This window comes from Zingiber officinale, chromosome 1B (genome assembly GCF_018446385.1).
Source record: "Zingiber officinale cultivar Zhangliang chromosome 1B, Zo_v1.1, whole genome shotgun sequence".
Taxonomy (NCBI): Eukaryota; Viridiplantae; Streptophyta; class Magnoliopsida; order Zingiberales; family Zingiberaceae; genus Zingiber; species Zingiber officinale.
The window spans coordinates 51,112,476-51,129,544 of NC_055986.1; the positions used below are offsets into that span (position 1 = coordinate 51,112,476).

Consider the following 17,069-nt stretch of genomic DNA (forward strand, 5'->3'; position numbering starts at 1 on the left):
CTACAACTTGTGTTAGTCCCAAACACAAACCCTGCAAAACAAAGTTAGCACAGAAACAATATGATAGATTTACATGACAGTCATCGAACTATCAGGGTCTGACTTCGGATTTCCAACCGAAAACCCTAGGTTGACCCGACGCCTACTGTTCCCTCTACGGGGAACGCGTCCTCACCTACTCCACTCAGGAGATTTACCTGATGCCAGTGCGATCCTCCTTATCGACTGGACTTTTGCTCAGCGTTCGAAGCTTCCGGACTTTCTGCTAGACTTCCGCTTCCCGGCTGGTCCAGTCTCTCACCTGGTTCGCGACACCAGGACTTTCCACCTAGGGTTACCCCCCTAGGACTTTTGCCTGAAGCTCTCGATCCGCCAAGACTTTCCGCATAGGGTTACCACCCCCTATGACCTAGGGTTATCTCCCCCTAGGGTTTTCTCCCCCTAGGGTTTTCTACCTGCCTAACCACAGCTAGGACTTTCCTGAAACACTCAATTAAGTACGTTAGATCACAAAACAACTTAACTTTGAATTCCATTACCATTATCAAAACAACGGTCGATCGTCGGATGCTTCCCGCACCAACAGTCCATCCTTGCATTTATTTGCTTTTCTGAGTTCTCCAATCGGATGTTCAATTGTTTGATGTTAGACTTCATTTCATTCTGGTTAGCTAGTATCTCCTATAGTAGTTTTTCAAACTAACCTGGTTGTGGATTTGATTGTTGTCCCGATTGTTGCTCAAAGTCTTGATTGCTCTTATAAGAGAAGTTGGGATGATTTTTCCACCCTAAGTTATAAGTATTGAAGTTAGGTTGTTCCACTTGAGATATTTGTATATTGATAGCTCCAAAAGGACAAGAATCTTTTGCGTGTTCTAAGGCTCCACATACTTTACAGGCTACTGAAATTGCATTTACAGGATATGTATTCATATTCTCAAATTACTTTGATAACGAATCAAGCATTGTAGTGATTAAGTCAAGGGCATCTACATTGTATTTTCCTGGTATTTTAATTGCTCCTGAACTTCTCTCTAAAGCCCATTGATAATGGTTCTATACCACACTCTCAATAATTTCTTTTGTTTCATCTAGACCCTTGTTCATTAATGCACCACCAGTGGAAGAATCCAAGGAAACCTTTTTCTTATAAATGCTACCATTGTAGAAAGTGTGAATCATGAGCCATTTTCCTATCCATGATGTGGGCTGTCTCTCAGTATTCCCTTAAATCTATCCCAAGTTTCATAGATAGATTCAAAGTTTGTTTTCTTGAAGCTTGCAATAAGATTGTGAAGGTGTGCTATCTTACTCAGGTGGAAAGAATTTGTCCAATAAGACTTGCTCACATTGGGCCCAAGAAGTAATATTGTTCGGAGGCAAGGAATTTAGCCAGGTTTTAGCTTTGTTCCTCAAAGAAAATCTAAATAATAACAATCTGATGGCGATCGGAGGAACTCCATTGATATGCATTGTGCTACATAATTTTTTAATTATAAAGATGATGATTTAGATCCTCCATCGGACTTCCTCCATACTAGTGTCGCTGAACCATGGAATAAAGGTTGGCTTCAATTCAAAGTGATTGGCTTCTACTATGTGTCTAGAAATACTGAATCTTGGCCTTCTTGCATATAGCACAGTATAATCTTTTAATGGTTTATTCACCATGACTTTTTTGTTCTTGCTCTTGCTAGTTCTTCTACAAATTTAGTCTTTGATGATATGTCCAGTCGATCTCAGGATCAATTGGCAATAGATCTGCAGTACTTCTTCGAATATACAAGCAAGAGGCAAGCTAGAATTTGTAGTTTTTTAAAAAATATTTTAAGAGCACAAATTATAGAAATAAAATGCAAAATTGAAAAGATAATGAGTAAAGAATAAAGAATTAAATAATTAAAGAAATAAAGAATTGTCTAGACAAATTCTAATAAAAACTAATTAGATTCAACACTCAATTCCTGACAACATCGCCAAAAACTTGATATGTGACCACAAGTGCCCGGTTGTTGTCAAGTAATAAAATTTATAAGTCGATCCCACGAGTACTGAGGATTAAACACTAATTGGTTTTGACTTTAAATTTAGCTAGATAACAATCGATAAATGTTTTTTTGGATTTTCCACTAAGATATGAAAATAAAAGTAAAGAAAGATAACAGAGGAAGTCCTTAGTTCAAAATATGTTCTGGGTTGAAGGTTTTATTGTAATGGTGGATGTTGTGCTATGAATTCACCCTTTTCTAGTCCTCCACTTGTATGTTTGTAGGATAGTCTATACTACTACCAAATTCCATCACATGACGGTGTATCAGAGTACTCCCCCTGTTAGTAACCAAGTATGCCATCAAGTGAAGAAAGAAATTAGAGAGTCTGAATTTTTAGCAGTATCACAAGGTCTCCCCCAGGTGTACGTTTATAGATTATGTAGGTCAGTTGCATAGCATATGATTAGGGGAAGCCCATTAGGTCAAGTGATAGACTTATCCATACATAGAATCATTCTTCCTTAGGAGGTTACATTCCATATAGAATGATAGTTATTTTAGATACTCAATGTAAATAAGTATACTAAGGTCATGCTGAGCTATATCGGGATGCACACTCAAAAGAGACAACAATTTATGCATTTGATAAATGAAAATTTAGGTTCATGCCCAGTCCCAATTATAGACACACAGTAATGTATGTAACTCAGAAATAAGATCTATGCATATAGAAATGCAATCTAGATAAATAAATTCATCCTCCAAAGTGTAAGCCTACTTGCTAGCATTTCATCTAACAGAACATGTTCCATAGAAGCATCATTAAACAAGGAAATTGGCAATTCAATAGAGTTTACAACATTCCACATATTACAATTACTTCCTACGTCCTAGAACAACAAAAATCTACTCCATAAGTTGAAAATCTACAATCCAAGAGATCAAATACATAAGAATTTCAAGAACTCTAAAGGAAGGGAAGAAAAACTTATCCTTGATGTTGAGTGAAGCTCTCGGACGAAGATCTTGGAGTGACAACCCAGTCCCAATTATAGACACACAGTAATGTATGTAACTCAGAAATAAGATCTATGCATATAGAAATGCAATCTAGATAAATAAATTCATCCTCCAAAGTGTAAGCCTACTTGCTAGCATTTCATCTAACAGAACATGTTCCATAAAAGCATCATCAAACAAGGAAATTGGCAATTCAATAGAGTTTACAACATTCCACATATTACAATTACTTCCTACGTCCTAGAACAACAAAAATCTACTCCATAAGTTGAAAATCTACAATCCAAGAGATCAAATACATAAGAATTTCAAGAACTCTAAAGGAAGGGAAGAAAAACTTATCCTTGATGTTGAGTGAAGCTCTCGGACGAAGATCTTGGAGTGACAATGAGGATAGAGCATCATGACGACCTTAAATCGCCCAGATGATGCCTCCGAGTGTAAGGATTTGACCTAGATGATCCCTTCTCGCCTTGGATCTCCCCACTTGAGCTAGGAGATGAAATGCCCCTTTTAAAGAGGTAAGGCTTGGGGTGGCCATGTCTAGAGACACGACCTAACCACTGCTTGGGCATTTGGTCGTTCCATTTGGCATGGCCAAAGCCAACTTGTCTTGGGCACAAGTAGCCTGGTCGTGCCATTTGGTATGACCATTTTTGAGTCTGTCTTCTTGGCTGTGCCATAAAGCACGACCAGAGCCAACTGATGTGCATAGATTGTATATAACTTTACATATGTTTTGACGCAGATTCACGTACTTTTCTTATAATTGATTTATACATTTCCATACCCCTTATTATATTTTCAGCTTAATTACACTTCTTTGTCAGAGATATGCTCTTTGTACATATTTTTGTTCGTAGGAACTACTTTCAGAGTAGAAATAACATTCGCCGATGAATCGAAGAGCAAGCAAAGGCCATTGACACCGGTCATGTGCCCCCACATGGTTGTGTGACCCCACACGACCGTGTGGCCGGTCCAGGAGCAGAGCAGCATACAGCCGTGTGATCCCACATGATTGTGCAACTCATCCAAAGGTGAAGAAGTACACGGCAGTGTGATCCCACACTACCGTGTAACTCATCCAGAGCCGAAGAACAACACCATCGTGTGATCCCACATGACTGTGTCACTTGACCAGAAGCCAAGGTGACTTTGGTTGTGTGGATCTCACACGGCCATGGCACGGGATATACCAAGCCCATGCCCTATACTTTGTAAAGGGCTCTTTGCTCCTTTTCCAAGGGAGGAAGCCTCTCCCCTAGAGAGGATCATCTTGGTGTCATTCCACATCATTCTCGTGTTCCGTTCGATGATCCAAGGCCAGTTCCATCATACCATCGACTCCGGAAGTAAAGTATTTGATCCAAAGATTACTCGACATAGTTGGATAAGCTTTCTTCTCCCTCTTTCATCTAATTGAGTTTGAATGCTTTCTTTCTTCATGTCTTCAGATTCCTTTCTTTTTGATATGTAGTGGATCTATTATTTTAGGATTAAGAGAGTAGTTGTGATTGGGTATTGAAGTAATAACTCATGGATATGCCTTTTTCTTATCTATATGATATTATCTTTCCTTGTATCTATTTGATCTAATGTGTATGAGATTTGATTGCACTTTATTGTCATATCAGATTGGCGTTTGTGTAGGGATTGTTGATCTCATAGAAGGGATACCCTAGATCATATGACCGAGGTGCCCTAGTGACAGGAGTAATCCATTTACGGACGTCTAGGACATTCCCTTGAAAGGAGAAACAATCCCTCACAAGGCAGTTAGGAATCATACATACTTACTATCTCTATATCTATAGTTATTTAATAGGAATGTACTCTTGTGATCTATGACCGAGGTTCTCTAGTGACAGGGGTTAACCGTTTCCAAATTTCATAGGAATCATCCCTGTTTGATTCATAGGGATATTGACCCAATTTTCATTGTTGGTTTGACATTGCAAGGGGAAGTCGGTAATAAAACTAACTTCCTACAAGTACTTATTAATTGAAGGTAGGCAATTGGTAAACCATGATATCATCAATAAATATCACAATGAAACTAAACTCCTAGAACACTTCCCAAACCAAGATCTCTAACACTTCCTCTTAATTTCTCTTCCCTCTTTTAAGTTTTGCTCCTTTTCCTTAGTAGTCAACTCTCAATCATCAATTATTTAGCTAATTCTACATGAGAGATCACTAGTACTTGTAACCAGTCTCTGTGTATTCGATATCTTTATATTACTAATGATGTAATCATGCACTTACGGCTTGTAATAAATTTTTGGCGCTGTTGTCGGGGACTGTGCTTATAACATTAGTAGATAGTCAATTGAGTTAGACTAGACTTATTTTCTTTTTCAGTATTTAGAAGTTATATCTTGCATTTGCTCACTTTTATTTTTTGCAATGTTATTTCTACAATTTAAATTCTACAACTTTATTTCTACAATTTAAATTTCTAGCATTTTATTTTTAACTTTGATTCTTTTTGCACTTAAAATATTTGTTACCTTGTTCTTGCATGTGAAGATCTAACCCTACAGGAGATCTATTGCCACTCAATCTGAGATAGATAAGACATTCATAAGAAGAAGAAACCTACAAAGACTTCAAGCAGAATAAGAAGTATATAAAATGGCTGACAAATCCTTGAAGGATTACGCAACACCTTATGCACGAGGGCTTCGGTCTAGCATCACCAGACCACCAATTGAAGCCAATAATTTTGATATTAAGCCTGCGATAATTAACATGGTCTAGCAAAATTAATTTGGAGGAGGACTGCATGAAGATTCGAACCAACACTTGGAGTTATTTTACGAGATCTGTGGCACAATGAAAATGAATGGAGTTCCAGCAGAAACAGTGAGATTACTTCTATTTGGATTTTCTTTAAGAGATAAAGCAAAGCAGTGGCTTAACTCCTTAACAATAAATAGCATCGCTTCTTGGGAGCAATGTGAGCAACAATTTTTGGATAAGTTCTATCTGCCAAGAAAAATAGCTCACATGAGGAACTTGATAACAAGCTTCAGACAGACAGACTCAGAATCAATATTTAAAGCATGAGATAGGTTCAAAAATAATGTCATACAATGCCCCCATCATGGGCTTGAAAAGTGGTTAGTTATACACACATTTTATAACAGCATCAATTATCACACGAAGGTGTCCCTCGATTCAGTAGCGGGAGGGGCATTAATGAACAAGAACTTAGATGAGGTCTAAGACATTATCGAAAGTGTAGTTCTAAAGTATCATCAGTGGGCAGCTGAAAGATCTGGAGGCTCCTTCTCTGGAAATCCAATCAAAGCTTTAGGAAAATTTGATATAGATGTAGTTAGTCTTGTGTCTGTAAAACTAGATGCTCTAACCAAGAAGTTTGAAATCATGGAAAATAGCACGACCAATGTGATTGTATGTGTATGCGAGACTTGTGGAAGTACGGACCATGCTCAAGAAATTTTCCCTTTGGGGCCCATCTCTGCAAAAATTGATCAGCTTGAGCAATGTGATGCAATAGTTGTTGGGTGCTCCTGGAATTCCATTCTATTTCTCCTGTACAAAAATTTGTACAAGTACAGAACTTTTTCTAGCAACCCATGTGTTCTTCAAAAGTTAAACATGGATTGCAAATGAAACTTAACATTATTAATCCAAGTTCAACTCATGTGTTCTTCAGAAGGTTAAACTTGGATTAGAAATGAAACTTAACATTTTTAATCCAAGCTCAATCAATGAGTTCTTCAGAAGTTAAACCATATTACAGAAGTTGATTAAATATATATTTCAAGGATTGGCTTCCAGGTCGTTGGCGAGGCACTCGACCTTCTTGGTTATGGGATCATCCATCACTTCCTAGACAAAGCCTTTCAAAGAAATTGAATATTTAAACTCCTTACAGTAAACCCTAGGTTTAACTAAAAAGACCTCAATTGAAGCACAAAATCGAAACACAAAATCGCTAGCCTCTTGTGTTGGTATTTCAGGATCCATACAAAGAGAAACTAAACTAGTTGCGCTGTGGAATAAAGAACTAGTTGTACCTTCCTTCATAGACAAAGACCTCTTGATCTTCTGTTGTATTCCTCTCCTCCTCTTGGGCATCATGTGGGCAACGATCTACCAAGACAACATCACCCAAGCTCCTTCTTTGCCTACAAGTTTCGACCACCAAGGAAACAAAGAGCCGCCGACAACCAAGGATATATATAAGGTAGAATCCCTCCTTCTCTTCTTCTTCTCCTTCAAGCAACCGACCGCCAATGAATCAAAGAGACACCGACCCTAAGCTTGAAGAGGAAAAGAGAGGAGCCGGCCACCAAGGATAGAACAAGAGAGGAATTATGTAGATCATTATTCTCCCTCTAAGGCACTATCTATCCTTTTTTATAATCCTTGGTAATGGCTAAAACGGAAAGATTTTAACAACAATTAAAATCTCTCTTTTAAATTTCCTATTGAAGATGACTACAAAAGGAAAATTTAAAAATTAAAAATCCCTCTTTTAAACATTGTAGATGGCTACAAAAAATAAAAGATTTTTAAAATTAAAACTTCTCTTTTGAATCCCTTTGAGGATGGCTATAAAAGGAAAGTTTTTAAAATTTAAAATCTCTCTTTTAAATCCCTTGGAGGATAGCTATAAAAGGAAAGATTTTAAAATTAAAATCTTTCTTTTAAATCCCTTGGAGGATGGCTATAAAAGGAAAGATTTTAAAATATTAAAAACCTCTTTTAATTCCCTTGTGGCCGGCCCCTTGCTTGGGCACCAAGCAAGGCTTGGCCAGCCACCCCTTGGACTCTAAGCAAAGCTTGGCTGGCCCCTTGCTTGGGCACCAAACAAGGATGTGGTTGGCCCATTACTTGGGTAAGAAGTAGACTTGGGTGGATACGAGGCTTTATACATAGAGGCTACAATAGGGACCTAGAGGAGGAATTGGTTATGGTCTCCCGATGAGCTTGAGCTTCATGTGTACGACCCGAACATCCAACTCAAGTTCATCAATAATAACTCATACCACTAAAGAGTTATTATTGAACTATCGCACCAATCCGATATTACATTATGGGCTCCTTATCATGAGTGCATTAATCTCCTTGTGTTTAAGATATCGAATGTCCATTAATTAAATGAGTTATTGACTACTCACTTAATTAACATCTAGCTTCGAGAGTAGTACCACAAAATTTTATTGTCATGTCAGAACTAAGTCCACCTGCAGGGTTTACATGACAATCCTTATGAGCTCCTAAAGGGGGTATCATCAACCTAGATAAGTAGGACACAGTTTCCTTCTATAATCAACAATACACCATATAAATAATACTATTTCCCAACTTATCGAGCCTATTGATTTAACGAATAAATCTCACCCTTTGATAAATTAAAGAAATAAATATTAAGTACATGTGCTTGTTATTATATCGGGATTAAGAGTAAACACATTCATAATAACAGAGGTTTTGTTCTTTTATGCAGTCAGTATAAAAGGAACAACCTCAAATGGTCTTGCTCAATACACACATAGTGTACTAGTGTAATTTTATAGTCAAGATAAACTAATACCAAATTACACTACAACCATTCTAATGGTTTGTCGTAATCCATCTTGGTTGTAAGCTACTATTTATAATTTATAAGGAACTGATAACATGATCTTTTGTGTGACACCACACACCATGTTATCTACAATATAAATTAAATGAACAATTATATTTAACATAAATGAAGACATTTGACCAATGTGATTCTCATTTCAAAATAAATGTTTATATAAAAAACTAGGCTTTTAGTATACATTCTAACAATTTTTAGTTAGAATCAAAGATAGAACAATCCATACTCAAATATATACAACTCTAGGTAGAAGAAGAATCTTCCAAATTTTTCCTACCAAAATAATCAAGACCAAGGATCATCTACAGAGGCAAGGCCAAGCTACCAACCTGGGCAATAAACATATCAACAATAATCATCACAAGGCTATCAACTATCTAGAATAGAAAAGATGTTTGAGGAAGTTCTATTTGAGCAAAGAGAAACGAAGAATGAAATCAAGCAACTCAATCAAGGAATGGATAACATTGAAAAGCACCAAAAGATGTAAGATAGCCAAATTACCCAGATAGATTCCTCCTTATCAAGAGCACCAGGAGCATTCCCAGGAAAGCCTTTGTAAATTTAGTGGAGCATTACAATCAGATTGAGTTGAGGAGCGGATGGACCTTGGGAGAACCCCATGTGACTGCTTAAAAAGTGATTAATGTTCAAGACGAGCGCTCTCCTCCCATACCAAATCGGGTTAAGAACCATAACAATGAGAAGACTACCAAGAAGGTTCAACGGACTCTTCCGCTTCAACCACAAAATCAAATAATTTCTTTTCCTCAAAGACTAGTGATGTGCCAAAAAGATGAAGAATTCTATAGATTTCTAAAAATGATCAAAGAGATCTATATTTAGATCCCTCTTATTGACGTCCTTCACCAAATCCCAATGTTTGTCAAATTTTTTAAGGGAATAATGTCAAACAGAAGAAAGAAGGGTGAATTCGAGATAGTAACATTGACAGAAAAGTGCAGCACACTGTTCATGGCCACCACTCCCCCAAAGCTCCATGATCCAGGAAACTTCTCGATACCTTGTTCTTGGATTAAAAGAGTAGTTGTGATTGAGTATTGATATAATAACTCATGGATATGCCTTTTTCTTATCTATATTATATTATCTTGTCTTGTATCTATTTGATCTAATGTGTATGAGATTTGTTTGCACTTTATTGTCATATTAGATTGAGCATTTGTGTAGGAATTGTTGATCTAGTAGAAGGGATGCCCTAGATCGTATGACAGAGGGGTCCTAGTGATAGGGGTAATCCGTTTATGGACGTCTAGGATGTTCCCTTGAAAAGAGAAACAATCCCTCACAAGGAAGGAATAGTATATATTTACTATCTCTATCTATATAGTTATTTAATAGGAGTGTACTCTTGTGATCTATGATTGAGGTACCCTACTGACAAGGGTTAACCATTTTCGAATTTCATAGGAATCATCCCTATTCGATTCTTAGGGATATTGACCCAATTTCCATTGTCGATTTGACATTTTAAGGGAAAGCTAGTAATAAAACAAACTTCCTACGAGTGCTTGTTAATTAAAGGTAGGCAATTGGTAAACAATGATATCATCAATAAACATCACAATGAAACTGAACTCCTATAACACTTCCCAAACCAAGACGTCCAACACTTCATTTTATTTTCTCTTCCCTCTTTTTGGTTTTGCTCCTTTTCCTTAGTAGTCAACTCTCAACCATCGATTGCTTAACTAGTTCTACGTGAGAGATCACTAGTGCTTGTAACCAGTCTCTATGGATTTGATATTTTTATATTACTGACGACGTAATGGTGCATTTACGGTTCGTAATACCAACTTGGCTCTATCCACAAAGCTAGGCCATGCCATTTGGCACGACCAAAGCAGGGCTACTCTACTTTTCTGTATCTAGCCTGTGCCTTTTGACATGACCTGATCTTTAAAATTGGTCTTTGGGTGCATGGTCGTGCCTCATGGCACGACCAAAACTAAATCGGCTCTGGAGAGTGGCATGGGCAGCTCCTGCTCGTGCTCTGAGGCACGACCAGGACCATTTCTTCATTGGTCCTCTCCTTGGCCATGCTTCAAGGCATGACCTCTTCCTTTATTTCTTCTTTTAGCCATGCTTCAAGGCATGGCAAGGCCTAATTTGCCTCTAAAATAACTTGGGCACTCCAATCCTTGCTTTTCTCTCCTTGGTGTAGACAAGGTTCGATCATGGTCTTCTCAATTGATCTTCTTTTGCGTCTTTAACATCCTTTTCCGCTCTAAACTACTCCTAAAAGTGAAAACAAGCACCGAGCAGATCTTTGGATGAAAAATAGTAATTATGCTTAAATATGATAAAAAAAAAAGGGTTCAAAAGCATAGATCATAAGCAATGAATACAGAAAGATGTGCGTTAAACAATACCAAATAATATATATAATTTACGCACATTAAATATCAAGTATCAACTATATTTTCACTCATCATTTGTATAATCCAAGCTAACCAATATTGATGAATTCTATTATACACATCCCATTAAATGAACTAATCATTAAGTAAACAAATCATAAAATGAACTCATCATTTAAATGAACTAATCATCTTTTAAGATTGTTAATACATAACATTCCTTTTCTAGTTTATTAACACATAATATAACATTTGATAAAGTAGTACTATTCTTACATAACAGTTTTTTACTATATAATTTTATTAAACTTCATGGGTTAATACTGTTCGTACATTATGATAGTAACAACAACAATACTCTAATAAGCTAGATAAGCTAATACCACTCTCACTAGGACAAACACTAGTGTAACGATCAACGCTATCTCTTTCATCCTGGACTTAATTAGGGCAATCTCAGGTAGACCAGCTTCACGATTCTCTATTAGATCTGCATTCGGGTCCTCTTAGGGATCCTCCTCAAACTCTTCGGAATCCTCTTGGTCCATATGGTGAAGTAGCTCTACACACAATTGTGCATATGAGATTCGCCCTTCGAAGAGTCCCTATAAATGGTGTGCTACTTCATTAAGATGTATCGGTAGTGATCAGACCAAAAACCTAGATCTTGTAATTATTCAGGATTGGAAACTCTTCATGTTCGAGCTTCTAGAATAGTTGATCAAGTCACCAATATGTCCTCTGAGTCCATAAGCTCGGTCATACACAATCTCCGCGATTTCCTCCCATAGCTCGTTGCACCCCATGTCGCAATGGGCCATTGTATATATCATCCTTAGCATATGAAATTGAAAATAATAATGTTAATACAAAATCAATAAACCAGTAACAAAACTAGTTTATTTCAATTTACACATCCATAGAACCAATACACATAATAATTAAGCAAATAATAAAAATAAAATTTCTTTAATTGAGGAGCTCCAATTGACTGGATCGGTTGATTGAGAAATTGGATCCTAAGCACCTTGTCCTCATGAGAACTAATCTAATTGGGATGTTTAGTTATTATTATTTAACCTAAGCTCATTTAAATCAAATTCAACCCAATTAGATTCAGTCCGTCCTTATTGAATCAAACTAATATTGCTAAACCAACTAATGGTTTGAACTAGAATTAGGTCTTATTAAATCAAACTGGTCTGGTTAAACCAACTAATGATTTAACCAGGCTTGGGTTGGATTGGACCAAACTGATTTGGTTAAACTAACTAATGATTTAAGTCAGACTGGGGTCTCAATGACCCAATTATTCAAGTCTATGCCTAATTAATTGAAATATTAAAACACAAAATTCAATTCTCAATTAATTTAATCGTGAAAGCATAAAGCTCAATTCCAATTAACTAGCCTCGGGGCTATGGTGTCGTGGTAGAACATCCAGATTGTCACCCAAACACCCATGGTTCGATCCTCAATCATGACATATTTATAAGAATTTTTTCTCCAAATGGGGGTGGGGGGCAACCAAAGGATGTTGGGTTTTTGCATTGGTCGTCGTATATACTTTCCAATTTATCCTGATAGCCGATGAAAAATTTCTATAAAACCGGATCGATCATCTTACGGATAATCAATAAAATAAATTGAGATTACCATTTTTTAATTCCAATTAATTGAACCCATGAAATCATGAAGTCCAATTGAAAGGGCAACTATTCAAATCTTGACTTTGTCCAAACCCAATCAAGTTTCAGCCCAATTGAGTATTAAGCATTGAAAAATAATAACATTAAGCATAGAATAATAATAATAATAAGTTGCAGGAAAGAACATCAAAGGAAATAAACTATTATTTCATCATTTCAACCATGCCACTTCCTCGTCTTCTCTGCCTTCACTGCATCGCCGCCCGTGTGTTAACCTAATTTGCTCGCCAGCCAAAATAGGAGGAAATCTCTATGGGGTTGATTGCTGCGCTCGAGGCTCGACGATGGCTGCAGATCAAACTGCTCCTGACAAAGGTGGTAGATCCCAATTCAATCACGATTTCGTCCTATGACAGATCACTATTTCGATAACAGAATTGGATACTGGCTCGGTGACATATCGCAGATCATGACTTCACCCAGTGAGGGGGGCAACAGATCACGATTTCGATAGAAAAATTGTGTATAGAGAAAAAAAAAATTCAATGCAAAGGAATTCATGGCAAAAGGCAATTTGTTCATCCTTGCGCTCCTGCCAACACGTCCCTAGGTCGACATAGAGGAGATAAATCATAGGTACTACTAGCCATTAATACAGGTGACTAAGGTATGAGAGAAGACATACTCAGACGCTCTGAATTTTGATCCCAATATCTCATATGGTAACACCCTATGCCTCAAGTACTACACTGTCCTGAGGAGGCAAGTTGCTCTAATACCATTATTGATTCTAATGTATGAAAAATATAGAAAACTAAATCTATAAACTGTAAAAACTTACAGTGTTTTTGAAGAAAAAAAACTGAGAAAAAATTGAAGAATAATTTACCGTCAAATGAATGATCATGAACGAATCGAAAAATTCTCCAAGGTTATATATATATATATATATATATATATGAGAGGAAGATGAAAGTTAGAAGAGGAAGGAAAAGGACACCATTTCCTCTCCTTATTGTCAACATCCTTTCATCTTCTTAAACGCTAACAAAACTCATATTCTTCACGTCAAAGTGTCATGTAGACATTTCCTTGGTCGTTTTTATTATATTACGACCTCTGCTGATAATTAATATAAACACACTTGTCAGACGCATTATATCTGATATTCATTGACAATATTAATTTTTAAATTTCTTGTGTCACTCTTTATGTGCTTGCTTAAACTTGTATAGTGATTTAACGAGTTTGCACACAATCATCTCTTGACTCAGAAGTCAGCCATAAACCTTTTCGTTCCGTTTAATTTTCTCTTTGAACTCTCCATTCAGTAAGGTCATTTTCACGTCCAGTTGGTGTATCATTAGATTTACCAGTTCCTATATATAATTGTGCATTATAGATTCTATTTCTATAATTATATTCTCTTTCTAGAATGGAGCTTCAAGACTTGACAGTGCCTCTGACTATCTTAGGTTCATTTTCTCCCGTATAGGTTAGAAAATCAAATCCAAATATTTTGGCCACTTTGTGATGATTACCATTTGCAGCCTCGTAAGTTCTTTTAGTTGAACATACCTCTTTCTCGTCTTTATACATAAAGAGCTCTTTGAAGTATTTCTTGACTCCGTAATTGTGTCTCTGGGCATATCTTTTTGGCGTTTAGATATTTCTATCTTAGTCAAACACTACCACACGTTTAAAGACTTATAGAAAAGTTTCTGACCATTCCATAATTCATAGAATCTCATCCCTATCTTGGTGAGAAACTTCGTTCAGATAGTGGGCTGTCAAGAGGATAGTTTTACCCTACAAGTTTTAGAATAGTTATGTTAGTATTAGCCCTAGTATCAATTATGAGATAATTGACAAAGACATTTTTTATATCATATTTCATTTTAATAAAAGTAAAATTGGTTATTATATTTACTTCAGTTTAATGTCGAATGAATAAGTATAATAATGTCCTAGAGTAGGAGGTTCTAGTCTATAACATATCAATTATTTGAATTGATAGTGAGATATTATAGATATATAGAACACTACACTGAATTATTCCTAGTCAAGCATTAATATACAAGAACAATATTAATGTGTTGACACTAGTATGTAGGGCAACGATGACTTAATCTCATAAGTCATAGATATGAGACATCAGGTTGACATATGGGTATATAATAGAGAATATGTACTGAATGACCCGCCATGAGATGTTTCATAGATCATTATATGAGTATCATAAGTATTCTCATAATGACTATTAGTTTGAATAATCCTTAGAAATGAAGTTGATAGATCGATTTAGAGCGATAGAAGAGGGGGGGGGGGGTGAATATGGCGTCTTTTTAAAACTTTTCTTTATCTTTTAAATCAAAGTCGTGCACAGCTAGCGGAAAGTAAAAGGGAGACAGATTGTTTACTTCGTTCGAAGCCTAGCTCGACTCCTACTCGAAGGCCCGCGGTCCTTGACCGCACCGATGGGCAAAGTACTGAACCCTTCTTTCCGAAATCCTTCGGAAAGAAGCAGATCGTACAGATACAAAGATATAGGATAGTAACAACCCTATTATCTTATATGAATTTAAGTGCAATACAAATATACCGACAGTAGTAAATGAAGGTTGAGGCTCAGTCCGTGCTTTTGGACGAAGTAGCTTGCTGAGCTGATGAAGACTTGTAGCACGAGTAGCAAGGCAGAAACGAACTTGAGTCAATCAGAATTGTTCTTATCGTGAGCTTCTGACTTCGAGAACTTTTTATAGGTGTACTAGAGGTTCGGTCGACCAATCCCACTGTTCGATCGACCGAACCCGCTCCCTTCCTTCCTGGATGAAGTCCGAAGCTAGCTCGATCTTTTGCATTTACTGGTCTTTAATGGTTTGGTCGACTGAACAAGCCTTTTCCTTATTCGTCGAAATCTGCAAGAGATCTTCTTTTAATGCTGTTTAATGCTGATTAGATCGGTCGACCGATGGTTCGGTCGACCGATCAAGGTTCGATCGGACTGTGCTTCTCTTTGGTCTGAACTGATCTCTGGTATGAGTCAAGCTGGTTCGGTCGACCGATCCTCCTGTTCGGTCGACCGATCAGGCCAAATCTGCAAAACAGAGTTAAACAATATTCTTGAAAAACAAAGGTTAGCATAGTAATATAATGCATGAGTAATATAGACAGGAGAATTGTTTTGATCTCAATTTGGAAACCTTCCCGGTTTCTTCAATTAGATCAGCGACCTAAGGTTGTTCCCTTTAGGAACCCGACCTAAGGTTGTTTCCTTTAGGAACCCGACCTCACTATCGCTCCTCCAGTTGCATACCTCAACTTACCTGCCAAACATTGGTCCTCCAGACTTGTTTGGACTTTTGCATGCTTAGTGTCTGATCGCCCGATCCACTAAGACTTTTCCTGCAATACTACATTAGCCAACAGCAATAATAGTAATACAGAATACAATGGTAAACCTAAACCTATATTTACCGAGATCCGCTGGTCCGGTCGACCGCGCGCGGTCGACCGGAAACCATCCGATCAACCTTGCTTGGAGTTCACTTCTCCAAGACTTCTCGTTACCTAAGGTTACCACCCCCTAGGATTTTCTCCACTTGGCTTCACTCACCAAGAAAAAGTATTCGGCTACCCAGGGATCAAGTCCTCCAGACCTATCCACCTAGCTTCCACGATATACTGAGATTTCCCTTACCTAGCCTACAACTAGGACTCAGTATTCGGCTACACAGGGATCAAGTCCTCCAGACCTATCCACCTGGCTTCCACGATATACTGAGATTTCTCTCCTTGCCTAGCCTCCAACTAGGACTTCCCTTACCTAGCCTACAACTAGGACTTCCCTAGATCAAGCTTCATACTTAAACATACTTAAACATATTTATCTGACATTAAAACCTTGGAGGTTGATTGCACCAATAAAAGTTACTATAGTTCCCTGCATAAGGAGTTGTGTATTATTGTATCGGTAAATGTCACTTGTAATAAGGTGGACTATAAATCGATCACTGGGTATACAATAAGTTATGTGTAGGGATGTGAGTGATGTAGATTAGATCTATCCGTTCCATATAATAGAAGTGATATCTGTGGGTCCCTTGATTAGTAGGACACAAGAATATATGGTCATGCTCAAATGAGTCAATATACGATATTGAGCTTATTTGATTGAGTGTGTCTACATAGAGATCAAGAAACACAAAGATTGATAAGAGGATGACACAATCTATACCTTATTTATCAATCAAGATATCAAAGATAGAATGATTAAGTCATGCATATAATAGACACAGAAAGATTAAGTCGGATCTCGACATTCTCATAGCTTGAATAGCAATGATGCCTTACTAGATGTCACTCCTTGTTTATATATCTAAAATAATTTTGGAGACATTGCCAA

General features: G+C 37.1%; 1 non-coding gene and 1 pseudogene across 1 annotated transcript; one reads left to right on the forward strand and one right to left on the reverse strand.

The window, feature by feature from the left end:
• The first annotated feature begins 1,194 nt into the window (after nt 1–1,194).
• On the forward strand, nt 1,195–1,301 carry LOC121994854. Its single transcript, XR_006115811.1, has one exon. It is a non-coding gene; the product is annotated as a small nucleolar RNA R71 (small nucleolar RNA).
• Nucleotides 1,302–6,055: 4,754 nt separating this feature from the next.
• On the reverse strand, nt 6,056–6,127 carry LOC121994177 (annotated as a pseudogene).
• Between the last annotated feature and the right edge of the window lie 10,942 nt (nt 6,128–17,069).